Source organism: Hemitrygon akajei, chromosome 13, assembly GCF_048418815.1.
Source record: "Hemitrygon akajei chromosome 13, sHemAka1.3, whole genome shotgun sequence".
NCBI lineage: Eukaryota > Metazoa > Chordata > Chondrichthyes > Myliobatiformes > Dasyatidae > Hemitrygon > Hemitrygon akajei.
Window position 1 is genome coordinate 68,793,182 of NC_133136.1, and position 14,615 is coordinate 68,807,796.

General features: G+C 37.9%; 1 pseudogene; it reads right to left on the reverse strand.

Moving 5' to 3' along the window:
- Positions 1-11,068: 11,068 nt before the first annotated feature.
- On the reverse strand, positions 11,069-11,733 carry LOC140737553 (RNA-binding protein 25 pseudogene; annotated as a pseudogene).
- Between the last annotated feature and the right edge of the window lie 2,882 nt (positions 11,734-14,615).

A 14,615-nucleotide genomic window follows, 5' to 3' on the forward strand; every position in this document is an offset into this window, starting at 1 on the left:
TGAATGGTCCATGAACCCATCAACACAGCCTCACTGCTTTTTTTTCTTTTAGCACTTTTTTATTTGTTTGTTTATTTACATTTCTTTTTGAAACTAATTGTATTTTTTGTACTGTACTGCTAGTTTAATTGACTATAAATATAACTAAGTCATACAATAACAGGTACTGCATATTTCAAAGGTTTCAAAAGTTTTAAAGATACATTTAATGTCAGAGAAATGTATACAATATACATCCTGAAATTCTTTTTCTTCATGACTATCCTTGAAAACAGAGAGTTCAAAAGAATGAATTAAATGTTAAAATCCCAACCCCCCCCCCAGTTCCCCCCTCCCATGCATAAGCAGCAGTAAAGCTACGTCCCCCCCCCCCCACCAGCAAGAAAGGCATCGGCACTCGCCACTGAACACTCAAGAATGCAGCAAAACATCAGTAAAGGTACAGACTTGCAGTACCCAAAGACTACTCATTCACCCAGTAATTCGACATACCACAGGCTCTCTATCTCACTAATAAAGGGAAAATAGGTGTTCCCGTATAACAGCAAGAGGGGAGACATAACAAACAATTCGCTGATTTACCATGTTAAAAGTCCGTTGCGTTGATTTTCTGAGCTCTGTGCCCAAAGAACCTGGATATCTGGGCACAGAGTCAGCAGCCAGCTTGCTGCTTTTGATCTTCCATCTCCCACGACAAACTAGTTTCCTGCGAAGGCACCGACTTTGAGTCCACCCACCTCTAAAGCCACAAAATCCTGGAACTCTGAAGGTGTGCTAGACTTCTAGGCAGCGTCCTTGGTATACTGAATAGCGGCAGGTTGCGAGACCCCGAGAACGGGTCCCATTCCTGCAAAGAACCAACGTCAGCATATAACACCAGATCAAGGTCTTCCAAAGAAATCTGAAACGGAAAAACAGAGATATTAAAAAATAGAAATAGAGCTGTTTCCGAAGATGCAAGCAAAGGATTCGCTGTTAGACGCCATCATCCGCTTAAGCTCCATCATTCACCTAAGTCCCACCTACTTTAGGTTGAGACTTCCTCTTTTGTCCTCACTGCCTTCATTATGACTTTTTATATCTATGAAAACTAGCTAGATGCACATCAGGAAGAAGCAGCATTTATAGTGGTTGAAGCACAGAAGATTATTGGACACATGAACACACGAGAGGTAAATAGTGGACACACAATGCCACCATGGATGAAATAAAAATAATGGCTTCCTTGTAGTCCTTTTCACTGTCTCCTACTGATGTCAAATTTCTCCATTAACTCATGCATCAATGATAACACAATGTGAATAATTAATATGTATGTTCTAAACTAGCTTGACTACTACCAACATATCTATTCTATTCTGTTACAAACCAGTGTTATTACTGTTTCAGTTGTACTACATGCATCTGCTTTTGTAGGCCATGAAAGGTTTTATAACTTTTGAAACATTTTCAATGCATCTTTCATATTGCATAGATCTTTTGAATTTTTATTGTTTCTTGTCTGTGCTATATTTGTCTTTTATTCAGAATATTTCCATTATTACACATATTTTGACTGTTAGTTCTAGTCATCCTATTTGTCAATGTTTTGACTAATCTTCTGGAGTTTTTTGAGGATGTAACTATGAAAATGGACAAGGGAGAGCCAGTGGATGTAGTGTACCTGGACTTCCAGAAAGCTTTTGATAAAGTCCCATATAGGAGATTAGTGGGCAAAATTAGGGCACATGGTATTGGGGACAGAGTACTGACATGGATTGAAAATTGGCTGGCTGACAGGAAACAAAGAGTAGCGATTAAGGGGTCCCTTTCGGAATGGCAGGCTGTGACCAGTGGGGTACCGCAAGGTTCAGTGCTGGGACCGCAGCTGTTTACAATATACATTAATGATTTAGATGAAGGGATTAAAAGTAACATTAGCAAATTTGCTGATGACACAAAGCTGGGTGGCAGTGTGAATGTCAGGAGGATGTTATGAGAATGCAGGGTGACTTGGACAGGTTGGGTGAGTGGGCAAATATATGGCAAATGCAGTTTAATGTGGATAAATGTGAGGTTATCCACTTTGGTGGCAAGAACAGGAAGGCAGATTACTATCTAAATGAGTCAAGTTATGAAAAGGGGAAGTACAACGAGATCTAGGTGTTCTTGTACATCAGTCAATGAAAGCAAGCATGCAGGTACAGCAGGCAGTGAAGAAAGCTAATGGCATGCTGGCTTTTATAACAAGATGAATTGAGTATAGGAGTAAAGAGGTCCTTCTGCAGCTGTACAGGGCCCTGGTGAGACCCCACCTGGAGTATTGTGTGCAGTTTTGGTCTCCAAATTTGAGGAAGGACATTCTTGCTATTGAGGGAGTGCAGTGTAGGTTCACAAGGTTAATTCCCGGAATGACGGGACTGTCATATGTTGAAAGATTGGAGCGACTGGGCTTGTATACACTGGAATTTAGAAGGATGAGAGGGGATCTGATTGAAACATATAAGATTATTAAGGGATTGGACACACTGGAGGCAGGAAGCATGTTCCCGCTGATGGGTGAGTCCAGAACTACAGGCCACAGTTTAAGAATAAGGGGTAGGCCATTTAGAACAGAGATGCGGAAAAACTTTTTCACCCAGAGAGTGGTGGATATGTGGAATGCTCTGCCCCAGAAGGCAGTGGAGGCCAAGTCTCTGGATTCTTTCAAGAGAGAGTTAGATAGAGCTCTTATAGATAGCGGGGTCAAGAGATATGGGGAGAGGGCAGGAACGGGGTACTGATTGTGTATGATCAGCCATGATCACAGTGAATGGCGGTGCTGGCTAGAAGGGCCAAATGGCCTTCTCTTGCACCCACTGTCTATTGTCTATTGTTTTGCAAAATTAAGCTAAGATCTGTATTGCAACATGGAAATAGCCATTTTCAGAAACACCACTTTTGTTTTCTTGAAATACCTTTAACCTTGTATTTCCAGTTTAATCTTGCAAGAACATTAGGCTCTTTTTGTGATCACAGCTCTCATTCTATAGCACATTCCTGATACATTATTAGAAAACAATCTGTAATCCTTTATCTAAGCTTGCAATGTAAATATTTCAGTCTTTATCTGCACTTCCATCACATCAGCTAGGGAAAAGTGCTCTATGTAGTTTCACAGATCGATGCCATCAAATCTGAAACTGTTTTTGTTCCTCCAAAATAATTGCTCATTGCGACATTATCTTTTATATTCAGATACATGTTAATTGCAAAACGGTACTTTACCTTGCTAATTTGTCTGAGACATCCTGATAGTTTCCCATTCACTCTTCCAGCACTCGTAGATATTTTATAGAGATGTATTTTCAGTGTGATAAGGTTTTCAGCAAGTTATCCTTAAAAGATATCTCATCCCCACTCACCATTTCAAAGGGTAGTTTAAAATTCATCAAGTTATATAATTGTGGGTCTTGTATTCATATAATTATTTTATTCGCAATAAAAATGTGTTGGCTGATGATCAGTGTGTTTTTCATGCATTATTACTGCAACAGATCTTTTCCTTTTTCTCTGCAGTCTCTTAGAAAATATATTTTTTGTACCTGCAGTAAGCTGATTCCAATCCCGCTGCTGCATTTATTTGCAATTCTTCTTTTGAAAATTGTTATCACCTCTCCTCATAACAAATGAATGTTTTGTTCCTCACAAAGGTTATTATGCAGCCATTTTCACAACATACCCAGGTGGCTGTAACTACTTTATGTTATGTTATTGATATGAAGAGCAACAGTATTTCTCTAAGTTATTTTAACAATGGAAGATTTGGTTACTCGTACAAGAATTCCATAGTCACCTCTTCCTAGTTAGTACATGTGAGGGATTTTTGGAGTCTGATACCATTTCTTCTGCTTCAATAAACAGTCTTTATATGATCATGATAGACTTGCATTATGGATGTAGGTTTATACGATCCATTTGTTCCCTTGTAGATGTTAATGATGTAATTATACCAGGTTCTGTATATATCCATCCATATGGAGGGAAGGGGAAATGATAAGGGGAAAGGAAAAAGGAGGAGAGAGCCAAAAGAGAGCCAGGTGGGTATGAAGGAAGGGTTTCTGAGGTTACAAAGAGATTAAGGTTATTTGAGGTGGTGTATGAGTGAATACAACCATAAAGGGGGAAGTAAGCTCAGAGTAGGATCCACAAGTGTATTTTGGATTTCAACCACTCTCAATCACATTTCATCAAGTTCTATTTTAAACCTTTTTTGAGAGTATTACTTAACTGAAAAGTAGTCATAAGGGAACCATACAAATTGCCCAGTGTCCTTTCCAAATGTATTCTGAACATTTGCAGATATATTTCCGTATGCCAAAGGTGCATTCCTGGCATATGAGACAAGCAGGCTCATTTGTTGTTACACTGAATGCTTAGCTGCTTTCTTGTTGCAAGGCCCATTTAGAATCAATAAGTCTGTCATCTTTCTTGCCTTGCCGGCAGGTAATAAAACAACAGACTGCTGGAAGAACTCTTACTCAATGGATCAAGCAGCATCTTCTGCTCTTCTATTAGATCCTTTCTTCTTCAAGCAGCATCTTCTGCTCTCCTATTAGATCCTTTCTTCTTCAACCATTTACATTTTCCACCTATCACTTCTTAGCTTCTTTCTTCATCCCCCACCCTGCTCTCACTCTCACTTCCCCAACATTTTTGTCCGGGGTTCTCCCCTCTTCCTTTCCAGTTCCTGTTGAAGTGTCTTGGCCCGAAGAGATGACTGTTTATTTACCTCCCGTGATGCTTTCTGATTTGATTGAGCAGCATCTGATTGATTAATCTCCTAATTCTCGGTGTTTTTATTTTCTTTTCTGACTTTTTAAATTAATTCTTGTTTATTCATTTTAATGTAAAGGATTTTAAACCTGTTGGCAAGGAACTTAATGCATGCCATTGTACTCACCTATTGCACATCAGTTAAACTGAATCCAAATGAGCAGAGGGGCATGCAGCCCACAGCAATTGTTTTTACACACATTCAGCATTAGAGACCAAAGACAAAATTCTGCCATTAGCTTTCAATGAGATTCTTTTCAATCTGATTGTTTGCAGGGTCTCTCTCTTGCTTGGCTTGCAAGTCACATTTTCCCAAAGGAAGGGTATTGTGTTGAAACTGATACCAGATTAGAGAAAATTTAAGCTTGGAGTCCCAAGGAAACAGTAAAGCAGCTGTCAGCAAGTAGCATTCATTTGCTGATGAACACAAAGTAAGGCTTTGCCAACATCAATGTCTTCATGTTCTTTAGTTAACCTCTTACATGCTTATTAAATCTCCTGGCATAACCTTTCACGTTGAGTGTTGGAGCTGGCTTCACATGCCATCTCAATCCACCACATGACCATTCATTTTCCTTTCTCTTTTAAATTTTATATTATTTTCATCATGGTTTGCGTTCTCACTCAATACTCACCATCTACAGTTATTTGTTTAAAAATACAGAGTTCACTGCATTCACATATTCCCATTCACTCAAAGTAGAAATATATTTAACCTGAATTATATTAATTTCATGGTGAAGTAGCTTCCCTGCTGGGCCAGATATTTGGCTGCCAATTCCAAACTAATTAACTTAGGCTATGTTATATTTTACATCAATGAAAAATAGAACATTTCAATAACTTTTCCTTTATTCTTCCTTTTCTTTCATTTATTGCCAATTTGAATCTAATTATTTTATAACCACTGTTTCTGAAGTGTTTGCCTAGCTTCAGGCAACATATTTTCTCTTCTTCATTGTCCAGAAACAAATCACACTGTTCATTCGTTCTTGTTGGATTTGTCAATACTTTTTTTAAGGAATGTAGTGAATGTTTTTGATTAACTTCTCATTTTGACACAAACTGATTTTGTATCCTGTTCTACTTTGAATGGAGTGACAGAGTGTTGAAACAACACCAAATTAGAGCAAATCTCTGCTGAAAGTGCCAAGAAAATCAACAAATATGGTTAAAACTCTCAGCAACTTTCATCAGTTAAAATATATTCAGGAGTATGGCTTATTCTCTGATTGCTTACTATGAATTTTTTGAAGATATTAAGATAAAAGAATATAGAGATCCAGTTTTGCTTATCTGATAGTTGCACAGCTGGTAATGCACATAAAGCAATAATTAGAACTTAATTCCTTGACTGAAAAAAAGGGAATAGAAAACAAAGGTCTCAATTTAAATTAAAGCTGCATGAAATGCTAAATTTGTTCACATCTAGAATTTCCACAGTACAAGTTCATGTTATGTCTGAAACAGGTACAGCATTTTTCAAGGATACTAGAAGCGTGTGTGGATTTTAGTTTGGAAAGACTTGCTAGGGTCTGATTTCTTTATACACAAGAATCTGATGGGAATTAAAGATGATGCCAATAAAATTAAAAAGGTCAGATATAGAGAGGATAGAAAGCAAATATTCCTCTTATATGAATTAGGATAATGATTGACAGTTATAGCGAGCAATTTATTAAATCCTATAATGGCATAATATGTACAATATTTCTCCTGGAATTGGTTTGCTTTGAATATAAAAGACTTTGGTTTTAGCCTGATGGATAACAGTCAAATAACATTGGTTGGTCTAGGCTAAGCTTCAGTCGTGCAGCAGAAAAATAACTCAGTGTTCAACACTGATGATGTCATAGAGCCCTTCCCAAAAGTATGTTAGCAGAGAGTGCTATTTTAAAGAAAGTTTATCAATGTTTTTCCCCTCTGCACTTCTGTGTACTCTGGAAACTATATATGAAGCTGCAGAGAGAAGAATGTCCAATGTTTAAGTTGAAATGTTTAAATGAACATTATATAGTTCAGCACTTCCCAATAAATGAACTTTCTAAGTTATTTTTCATTCACACTCTCTCTTACAACATCAAATAAAACAACTAAGTACAAATTGCATTCATGGTGTATGTGAATAAAGAAGTGTTTGTAGATGAAGAGTCATAGAAACTGGAGCAGTGGATGCAAAGAGCCTTTATTGAGAATTAGAATCAGAATGAGGTTTAATATCACTGGCATATGTCATGAAAGTTGTTGTTTTGCAGCAGCAGTACAGTGCAATACAATACATAATAATTAAAAATTACAACCTACAATAACAGCATATATACTAGATAGCCATTCAGATGAAGCTATTGTTATGCAATTAAATTAAATAAGTAATGCAAAAAGACAGCAAACAAACTTAAAACAGTAGTGAAGTAGTATACATGGGTTCATTATGTGTGTGTCTTCAGGCTCCTGTACCTCCTTCTTGATGTCAGCAATGGGAAAAGGACATAGCCTGGTTCACTATCAATATAAATGTACATGCAGGGCACAGGAGGTGCAGAAGTAATGAATCATCTGAGAAATCAAAATACTTTCTGCTTTATAGATGGGATTTAATGATAAGATAGGAAAGATGGCTGACAATCCATCAGACATGACCATGATCGTCTCTGGGATGGATCTATTTGGGGAGATTAGTTTGGACCTCCCACAACTCTGGAAGTATTATGCTCCTGTTGCTTGGTCCACTCACATCACATCTTGCCTGCTTCCTGAATGGCTGCCTAGTATATTTCACACCTCATTTGAGTACATTAGACCATAAGACATAGGAGCAGAATTAGGCCATTTGGTCCATCGAGTCTGTTCAACCATTCAATTGTGGCTGAGCTTTTTTCCCCTCCTCAGCCCCACCCTCTGGCCTTCTTTCATAACCGTGCCATGTCCAATCAAGAACCTATCAAGCTCTGCCTTAAATACACCCAAATACCTGCCTCCATAGCTGCCTGTAGTAATAAATTCCATAAATTCATCATCCTCTGGCTAAAGAAATTTCTCTACTACTCTCTTTTAAATAGACACCCCTCTATCCTGAGGCTGTGTCCTCTTGACCTAGACTCCCCCATCATGAGAAGCATCCTTTCCACATCTATTTTGTCGAGGCCTTTCAACATTTGAAAGGTTTCCATGAGATCCACCATCCATCCTTCTAAATGCATGCCTCACCACTGACTCTACCTCCAAGTTAACCTTTAGGTTGTTCTTCACTAGGACTCCCAAGTCCCTTTCCATCTCAGATATTTGGATTTTCTCCCTGTTTCAAAAATAGTCTGCAGATTTATTTTGACTACCAAAGTGCATCAACATGCATTTTCCACCATTGTGTTTCATTTTCCATTCTCTTGCCCATTCTCCTAATCTGTCATAAGTCCTTTTGCATCCTATCTGTTTCCTCAACACTACCTGCCCCTCCACTAATCTTCGTATCATCTGCAAACATGGCAACAAAGCCATCTATTCCATCATCTAAATCATTGATATACAGCATAAAAAGAAGTGGTCCCAACACTGACCCCTGTGGAACACTACTAGTCACTGGCAGCCAACCAGAAAAGGCTCCTTTTATTCCCACTCGCTACCTCCTACCAATTAGCCAATACTCTAACCATGTCAGTAACTTCCCTGTAATACCATGGGCTCTTAACTTGATAAGCAGCCTCATGTGTGACACCTTGTCAAAGGTCTTCTAAAGGTCCAAATATACAACATCTACTACATCCGCTTTATCTATCTTACGTGTAACCTCCTCATTCATTCATTGTAGCCCATTTACTTATTTACTTATATACTTAGTGTTCTCTTGTTCAAGTTTCAAGTCTTGCAAAGTTTTCATATGGATTTCTGAGAATTCACCCTTATATTATGTGTCTCAACATAAGCCACAGGCAACACCCACCCAACCATTGAGCCCATCTATATGAAATGCTGTTGCAGGAAAACAGCATCTATTGCTAGGGACCCCTACCATCCAGGAGATGCTCTCTTCTTGCTACTGCCATTAGGAAGAAGGTACAAGAGCCTTAGGACTCACGCCACCAGGCTCAGGAACAGTTTTTGCCTTTCAACCATCAGGATCTTGAACTAAAGGGGATAACTTCACTCAACTTTACTTGCCCCATCATTGAAATATTCCCACTTTCAATGGAATCAATTCCAAGGACTCTTCATCTCATGTTCTTGGTATTTACCATTTATTTATTTTGTTATTATTTGTCCTAAAACTGGAAAAATAGACACCGCAATATAACTTGTCAGTTTCAGTACGAATATTGTCTAAACTTTTAAGGAGTCATTGTACCAAGTAGCTGCAGCCAGGGTAGATATCACACAGCTGCCATTCTTAACAATAAAGACTTTTGTTCATAAGTGTAGGTTCCAGTGATTTTAGTTGACAATTAGGATGTCAGTAAAAGACTGGATCTTCTGTAAATTAATGGATTGGTTTACTATTATCTGTGATATCAGTATTGATATAATATATTTTAATAGAATTGGTTTGAATACTAGTTGTTTTTCCGGTAGTTCCAGTTTAATATGCTCTCTAACAATGCCTATATATCTGGTCCAAAACAGGATCTATGAATATACTACATTAATACATTTTCAGTGTAGTTAAAGGATTGAAAAAATATTTGTACTTTTCTAGTAGCTCTCCTTATATGTTTATATTTCTCTGTGTGCTCTGCTCTGCTTTGATTGCATTCCAAGAATGCATTCACACCCACATACATTATGGCATTCAATGAAGTAGTGATGTTATGTTATCTTTGTGAGTCTCCAGGAGGTATAAGAGAAAAGATTGCAGCCCAATAGAGAAAGTACCAATGTGTATATTACTTTGAAAGAGAGAGAACTCTATTACACATTCCAGCAACCAGACAAATGACTTCCATATGTACAAACAGACATAAACATCTGTTAGTTTGTGACACTGTGATAAAATATGCTTAACACCAAACTTCATCTGTTACTGTTTGCTCCAACCAGCTTACATAAAATGGCAAAATAGAGAAAAAATATTGTCTATAGTTGCTTGTGTAGTTGTGTAAAATGTCATCATGATATTTTTGATTCCATAGACTTCAAGGGTCATCATTCCTCCCAGAAAGAGATCCCCAGAATTATGAAAACAAACAGGTAATTGTGGAGGAACTTCATGGTTCAGGCAGCTCAGGCAGAAAGATATTCAACATTTTGCATTGAGACCCTGCATCAGGAGCTGAGTTCCTCCAGCAGTTTGCTTTTTTTTGCTACAGATTCCAGCATATGCAGTCCCTTGTATCTATCTGGAACTTATTCCAGAAGAGGCCTAACTGGAGATTCATCGTGCTTTAGCCTGAGTTTGCACATATGAATTCAAAATTCCTGTTTAGAAGTCAAAAATATATGAATGTCTGTCTCTTTATTTTGGCCTTCCACTTTTAAAAATATGAATATGACTGTACTCTGAGTCTCTGTTCTGGAAACATTTCAAAATATTACTCTTCCTAAGAGCCAGCATTTTAGATGTCAATCTTTAACTGAAGTGATTACTCCAGTATTATAAAGAAATTGCCATGCACGCAGAATCTATGAATTTTGATAACATTCTGACTGTAAGGCTGAAGGAAGATACAATACATTTCCGGTGGAGTGTTTGGATGCAATGGCCACTCCGGGTTCAATCAAAGGTGCATTTGTTCATCCTGCATGTCTACTTTATGATTGAAAATCACTGCTAGATACTAAGTGTATGTTCTGTAACTTCAAAACTTTAAAACTAATTCAAAGGAAGACACAGGAGTCTGAAACGCGGGTCTAACTTCGGATTTACTTCAAGCGAAACGTGTGCATATTGCTTGATAGCATGATGACGGATGGAATTCACGTGTATTATATATAACCTGTAAACAATTATTTACACAACCGAAAATGCTTAATTAAACTATATATATATACACACACAGAATATTATTTAAATATTACTGAACTATTAAATACACAATATGCTACCCTGCTTAGCAATAATCTTCAACTCAATGTAGAATGCATTTCAACTATATACTATACACAGTGTATTATATAATACAACCACCAAAAAACAGTCATCCACAGCATACTAAATTTTAAACTGTCCACTCAACCCTAAAGATTTAATCACTGCGGAGGTGTTTTTACTCTCATGGGATAATATCTTTCCTGACAAAGAAAGTCATTCTGCTTGGCAGGTGAGACTTGCGGCTGTGAAACAATCTCAGGTTCTGGGGCCCCTTCCATGGTAGTTGTAAGCGATGACTCTGAATCTGCAGGAAGTAGATCTGACAGCTCTGGGCACATTTCTTCTCCTTCCTTTTTCTTCTGCTTGTGCACCTTGATCTTGGAAAGGTGTATTTAATTCTCTGGAGTATTCTCTTATTAATCCTTCTATTGCTCCCCTGATGATTTGATCTCTTTTCATGGTTTCCACATCTATAACATCATCTGACGAATCCTTTTTATCTCCATTGATACCTTTCTTTTTGGCCTTCCATTCATTCAGCTGGGCTTTGGACTTTGCATCTACTTTTACACACAGCTTTTTGTCTCCCACTTGAAATTCATGAATTAACCTTAATGCACGCAGAAAAGATTTAGCTTCTTTATACTCACAAAAGCCAAATGCTTCCAACTTTGCTGAAGCTCCTTGAACACTCTTGCAGCGTAATATCAAGCCACTTTTTGCAGGTAGCTTCCTTATTAACATGTCAGAAACCCTCTCGGATATATTGCCTACAAAATTTTTGTAGTCAGACCACTGCTTTTATCACTTTTACGAGTCCTCTGAGCAGCATGGTCCTTCCTTGGGCCAATCTGCTTTCAAACCAGAGGCACAGAAGTTGGCATCAACACCAGTTTGTCCAATGGTGGGCAACTGTTCATGGTATTTGGCATGGAGAGAGTTGGAGTATCATTAGTACCTTTCTTAATTCACTTTCTGTGATGTTCATTGCAGGGAATATGACATGCAAATTATGGATGGATCGCTAATCAAGTTGCCGTTGTTTCAACCAGTCACACCCACTTCCCACAACGCTGGACCTCCCGTTTTTACCACATAAATGCTCAATGTGACTATTTGGTTGTTATATTTCATTGTCATGAATGTATTTTCTTTTCTCTAGTGTACTGTAAGTTTTTAGTTGGCTATTGGCAGGCTTCAGTTTAGTATCTTTGAAATGCCATTAAAACATGTGACACCAGGGGAAAGGTTTCACTGCTAATGTAATGGTTTCTCTGTAGCAGCAGTGTTTGGGTTATGGCTAGAGATAACAGGCACTTTGGAATGCATGCCATCCAATGAAGGGAGTGTTTTTTTCTTGTTGTGTGCCTGAGACTGAGGGAATCTGGGTCTTTTGCTGAGCAGAAGATGGAGTAAGAGGATGACAGAATGGAGAGGTCATGGACACTAGAAAGGAGTGGGGCTAGAGTTGACAAAGCCCAGGTAAATCGATGGAGGACCAGTGGAAGGGATACCATGAGCTCCAACTTGTGCACATTGGACTGTTTCATTAAAATGGGCCCTTTTCTTTTTGTTTGACTTTACTAAACTTTTAGTCAAATTAAGAATTATAAAGCTAAGTTGTTTAATTGCATATTGTGTACTGTCTGTTATTTTGTGGTGCTGATTTGTAACAGAGTAACACATCACACAGCATCCACACAAACAGGAGGTTTTGCACCTCAATCTCATATGTTTGGTGGGGCCAGAGGTTGTCTTCCCTAGACATATGCAGCTGACAGAACCCAAGGGTTACAACACATTTTGTGGAATGACTGCAACAGCTGAATCAGTATCCAATTCCATTTCAATTAATTAGTAGTTCATTTCTGGTATATGCCAAGTTGCTTGTTTATTGGCAGTTTTCACATTGTAAATCTTAAGGCTACATGGTCCTGTCCCATGCTCATCATTATCAGGGTTTTCATCAACAGCATACAGATTACTGCACTTTTTAAAACTGTAACTTGACTTTTTAGTTTTTTTCTCTTCCATTTATTTTTATCTGCTCAACATGCCCTTTGTATGAGTCCTACATCATTGCATTTCTGCCAGTTTCACATTTAAGCCCACATTTGTTTGGTGAATGTGAGCCCCTGCTAAAATGGTAACACAATTTGTTTGGCCAGGCTCATTTCTGTTTAGACATTGCATTTGTTTACACTTACTTTCATTCCTGACTGCAACTCAATTGCATCTCTGTCTGCAGTTTCCATTGATACAGCAATTTCAACTGCTCTTTTAAATGTGAACTGTGCTTCATTTAGGACCTGTTTTTGAATGTTTTCTTGTAAGATTGCATAAAATAAAGGATCTCTTAATGCACCAGTAAGCACAATACTGAACTGACAATGCTCAGTTTAATTGTTCAAATCAGTCACATATGCTGAAATGGACTTCCTTTCATTTTGATTCTGCTTATGCAACCTAAAGCATTCTGCCGTCAACAATGGTTTCAGTTATAAGTGTCCTTGCATTACTTTTGCAAAATCGGCAAAGCACATTTTTGCTGGTTTGGTTGAAGCAGTTAATCTTCGGAACAAACTCTATGCCTTTAAACCTAATGCACTCAGCTAAATTGGTACTCATTTCTTATTGGCTATTTAATTTTCTTCAATTTGCTAAATATATAAATCAAATGTGTTAATTTAAATAGACAATCAAATGTGTTAATATTTCCAATGTAGTCAGCCATGCTTCTTTCATGATTATTATCACCTGGTATTCACTGTTTATGAACCTCAAGTCCTTCCATTTACTGCCTTTTTTCAAAAAAAACCTCGATTGTTTCTTCCCTTCTGAAGAATATAAATTCACTGCTTTTATGTTTAAAACTCATCCATTTCTGCACCACTGGCCAGCATTTTTTACTCACTGTTCCTCTCGCTGTTTTTGTTTTAGCTCTACCGTCTTGCTGCGCTTCAACAGGTCAACAGCCGTCTCGGGTTTGTTTTAACCTGAGTTTTCATCTCCAATGTTATGCTTTGTAACTTCAAAATGTTAAACTAATTAAAAGAAAGACATTTGAGTCTGGAATTTGAGACTATCTTCAGGCTCACCTCCAGCACTGGTAGCATGATGAGATATGAATTCACACATTTTTACATATTACACATAATCACTTATTTAAATGAACAAGAATGCTTAATCAAACAATACATCTCTACAAGATTACTCAAATATTACTGAAATATTAAATACACAACACTAAGAGCATCAAAAGCTACAGGACTATCTGATCATTCAGTAGCGATGGAGCCGGACATTTTGTGTACCATTATTGTACTGACGTCCGGACTTGCTGCATACCATTGCGCTGAGGCAGTGCGCAGTGCAAAATAATGCTCAAGTGATAGTCTTGTATGTTTTTATTGTGATGATAAGACCCTGTTGGACTAAGAATACTGCAAGCCCAGTTCACTGTTTCAATGGTAAGACCAACAGTGGGAGAGCTGTGTTGCCTTGTTTGTTGCAGGAACAAGACCCACGTGCCTCAGAGTCCTGCCATCCAGTGTTTGCTTGTTGGAAGAACAAGCTAGACCAGGACACCTTGACAACTTGGGCTATATTTTTTTTCTTTGTGACTATGTTTTTCTGAAGTATGTGCTATTTGTGTTCTGTGTTATGTGCAGTGTGCTGTGTATTGTTGGTAATGTGTTTTGCACCTTGGCCCTAAAGGAACATGGTTTCGTTTGTCTATATTCATATATAGTTAAATGACAATTAAACTTGAAACTTGATCATCCATAATTGACTGTACTTC